The sequence below is a fragment of the Malus domestica genome, chromosome 13, assembly GCF_042453785.1.
Source record: "Malus domestica chromosome 13, GDT2T_hap1".
In the NCBI taxonomy this organism is placed as follows: Eukaryota; Viridiplantae; Streptophyta; class Magnoliopsida; order Rosales; family Rosaceae; genus Malus; species Malus domestica.
The window spans coordinates 14,596,499-14,600,756 of NC_091673.1; the positions used below are offsets into that span (position 1 = coordinate 14,596,499).

Below are 4,258 nucleotides of genomic sequence, written 5' to 3' on the forward strand. Positions count from 1 at the left end.
CAGGTGCTTTTCGTTAAAGTGAACAGTACCAGGTGCTTTTCGTTAAAGTGAACAGTACCAGGTGCTTTTCGTTAAAGTTCCCTAGTTTTAATGCTTGGTCAAGGTTATATATTGCATTGTAAAGTAATATATTTGTTGAACAACAAAAAAACTGAAGATGAATGGAAGTAAAGCTGCACATCAAAACCAAAGAGATAAAAATATCTTACCGTTTTGTACGAAGACATCAGGCAAGCTTCCAAAGCAAAGAGTCACCACCAAAAGACACTTGCAACAAATCAAGAATAAAAAAAATGAACTTGTGGAATATTCATTCAAATCCAAACAAAACGGAAAAAATTGAATGAAGCCTTACTGACCGTTCTGTTCTTCTTTTCAAAGAAAATAACAAATAGTAAAACAATGGTGCGGGAGAAGCTTGTGCGGAAGAACTGATCAAAAGAAATTCAAAAAAAGGTTTTGAAGAATGTTATTTATCTAAAACTACCAAAATGGGGGAATTTGAATTGCCTTCTCTGTTAGTCACCTAGTATGAGATAAACCCCTATATAAAAAAAAGAGTTTTGTAGCAAACAAACTTCTCAAAAGAAAATAGGAATGCTGCCACCCACGTGAAGTCCTGCTTAGACTTGGAAATCCATGTCTACAAGGAGAAGAAACGGGAACTGAAAATAAAAAATAGAAAAAAAGGAAAAAAGAAAATATGTATTTCTTCCTACAAAAAAGGGAAAGTAACGTGGAACAAGGGCTTCCTATTTTTTTTATGCAAGACGTGGAAGATTGCACATTTAGTGGGATAGGTTAAGAGAAAGTGCACAATTAGTGGGAGAGGTTAAGAGAAAGTGGCGGAAGAGATGGCCTCCATCTCCCCACGTAAAAAAACTTTACAGCCCTCCTAGGATGTCTATAAATAGGCATCAGCTGCAGTAAGAAAGGAGAAAAGAATAAAAAAATAGGAGGAGGTACACTGCAGAAATTGAGAGACAACAGAGAAGAACAAACGGCAGAGATCTTGAGAAAGTTGGAGAGAAATCAAAGAAGTGAACTGCTGCGGAAATTCAACAAGACAAAGGCAAATAGAGAAGAGAATACACGACAAAGGAAAGCAACAAAGCATTTAAAGGTACAAATCCATCCTTCTAAATCTTTCTTTGTTTGGTTTCTCTCGGTTTTGCAGGAAAAAAAAACAATTTGCTTCTCCGACCTCTCCCATTCCCCAACTTTCTATCAAGTTGCAACCCAACAAACCGCAACAAAACCACCACATCCCTCTGCCGCCGCGGCGATATACAATGGAGATTTCAGCAAAACACGCTGATTGGATTCAACCCAATTTCAAAAGGAAGAACCAATTGCATGGGTGCCTAAAGAAGTTTGGAAGTATGATTTGCGTGGAGGAACCAGCAAAACACGACGAAATCAATTCCGTTGATATATAATAAGGAGTAAGCCCTCTTTTTCTTCATTTCGAATAATCCAACAAATGCTTGGTAATGTTTGTTGGAGAAAAAGACATTATGAAAATTACACTTTTGGGACCATGGTGTGTCTTTATATAGAGATTTGAGATGCACATTTCAAATGCGATTCCTTCGATCGAATGAGATCATATCTGCTGCTATCTGTTGGCTGAGTTTTTCACATGCTTTCCAGCCAAGCTTTGTGTGGTAGTGTGGGAGAGTCTCTTATTAGTCTTGCTAGCATCTGCACTTCTGAATCTCCAACAAAGCTCTCAGCTTTTTAAGGTACAAAACAGTTTAAAAAATTTGGACGCCAATGTGATAATAATGTAGTACATGTGCGCGCCCATTTTGGTTTAGGAAATAGGTTACTTTAATATGTTGGTTGAATGGAAAGAAACTTACATCTGAGACGTTACTGTGATGGTGTTTTAATGTGTCTAACTTTGTCACATGATAGTTTGATACTGATTTGAGATACCGTCACAATGACATTTTAAGCACAGATAAGTTATTCTCAAAACGAGTCCAAAGTGACTTACTAGTCGGATCCAATGTGAGATCGATGTAACCTTTACTTCTAATTAAATGAACCTCTCTCTCTCGTTTTTCACCTATCTTAGCTTCATTTTTTTTCTATGTACTTCATTCTTCTATGTTCTACATTTAAGATTTATATAGCCAAGAACAAGATTAAGTTGCAGTAATCACAATCAAGAAAGCACAAAACCTATTGCATGTAAACTATTGCAATCACACTAACCTGATGTACCTCCATTGGAAAACGCCATGGCTGCTGCTGTCCAAGCTCAGTGCACTGCAATTCTTCTCCTCTCTGTCAGATTACTTAATGCTTTAACTAAGAATAGGACTTGGTTCTTAATCGAGCGTGTATCTGTGAGAGCAAAGATTACAACATATATATAGACATATATCTCTCCTAATCCAATAAGGATTCCCTATTAAAATCCCTGTAGGAAACAACTTATGTCTCCTAATCTATATCAGTTCACCACTATGATAGACTCCTCTATCAACAAGAACTCATATTCATCTTCCTATAAGGCTTTCTTAGACTAATTGGTCCAAATAGCTAATGCAAGTTCACCGAAAACTCATGTTCATATTCTTGCACTAAATAACTTATTAAGAGAGTTCATGTAATATCTTTTCTGCGATGAGAAGTCATTTTCCAACACAGGATGGTTGCACGATATGAGTGATTAGTTGACTGGTTACTCATATTCCGCGACTATCATGTCTTGCAACGAAGAAAACCTAGTGAATATTTTGAAATTGGACTTTCTTCTTTTTTCTTGTAGGGTCTAGTTTCCAATGGGCCACAATGAAGTGGGATGACATTATCATTACTATTATGGGTAAATTATATAGTAACCCCTCAGGTTTGAGGTCTATTACAACCCCATACAACATCTTTAAAACATTTCACTTTGATACCTCACGTACTGTTTTATTTCAAAATAATATCTCCGTTACATTTTCCATCCATTGATCCGTTAAGTACTGACGTGGCTGCCACGTTTGTGCCACATGGCTGCCAAATGTGTGCTGCGTGGCAAAAAAATAATTTTTAAAATTTTTTTTAAACTGAATTTTCTTAAAAAAAAAAAAACAAAAAAAAAAAACAAAAGCTGAAACAAATGCCCACAATGTAACATCCCACACCGCCCAGGGGAGTGATCCTTAAATGTATATTCTCATACCTACTTAGCACAAGGCATTTTGGGAGCTCACTGGCTTCGAATTCCATTGGAACTCCGAAGTTAAGCGAGTAGCGCGCTAGAGCAATCCCATGATGGGTGACCTACTGGGAAGTTCTCGTATGAGTTCCCAGAAACAAAATCGTGAGGGCGTGGTCGGGGCCCAAAGCGGACAATATCGCGCTACGGTGGTGGAGCGGGCCCGGGATGTGGTGGACCCCGGGCCGGGATGTGACACACAACCCCCCAAACCCATGAAGAAAAAAACCACCCCACCTCCTTGTTGATTATTCCCCCCACCCTCATCTCCCCTCTCCTCCTCCTCCCTCGACTGACCCCTACCCTCCCCCTCCTCCCGTGACTGACCTCGCCAATTATTCCCCCGCCCCCCACACACACTCAGAAAACCACATCTCTCCCTCCGCACCACCCTCTTCCCTCCTCTACACACCCCACTCCTTAAATCCAACACCCATTCCTCCCATCTTCACCTCACGAACCTAGCGTAAAAGGGATCTGAGTTTTTTTTTTTTTTTGGGTTGCAGGTGGGGGGTTGGGGGAAGAAGATGAATATGGGGGAGAAGAAAAGGGAGGAGGAGGGGGAAAGACGAACTAAAGGGTTTTATTTTTTATTTTATTTTTTTCTGGGTTTCAGCTTTTGTTTTTGGTTTTTTTTTTTTAATTTAGAAGATTCAGGTTTTTTTTTAAATATTTTTTTTGCCACGTGGCACACATTTGGCAGCCATGTCAGCGCTTAATAGATCAATGGATGGAAAATGTAACGGATGTATTATTTTGAAATAAAACAGTACGTGAGGTATGAAAGTGAAATGTTTTAAAGATGTTGTATGGGGTTGTAATAGACCTCAAACCTGAGAGGTTACTATGTAATTTACCCTACTATTATTTAAGAAGAAAAAACAAAACAATATGGAGTAAAGTACCCCACCCTTATATAATTTGTTAAAGCTAAAATTAAAGGATGCAATTGGACCGTTACCTTTGTTGGTTTTGGCCTTAAATTGTATCCTATTTTTGGTGGCCAATACATTATTTGGCAAGTGACTTCACCTCTAA

At 38.6% G+C, this 4,258-nt stretch overlaps 1 long non-coding RNA gene across 1 annotated transcript; it reads left to right on the forward strand.

Annotated features, from left to right (window-relative positions):
- The first annotated feature begins 898 nt into the window (after window positions 1–898).
- Window positions 899–2,075, forward strand: LOC114820619 (uncharacterized). The gene is made up of 2 exons (XR_003768046.2): window positions 899–1,445; window positions 1,654–2,075. It is a non-coding gene; the product is annotated as an uncharacterized lncRNA (long non-coding RNA).
- The last annotated feature ends 2,183 nt before the right edge of the window (window positions 2,076–4,258 follow it).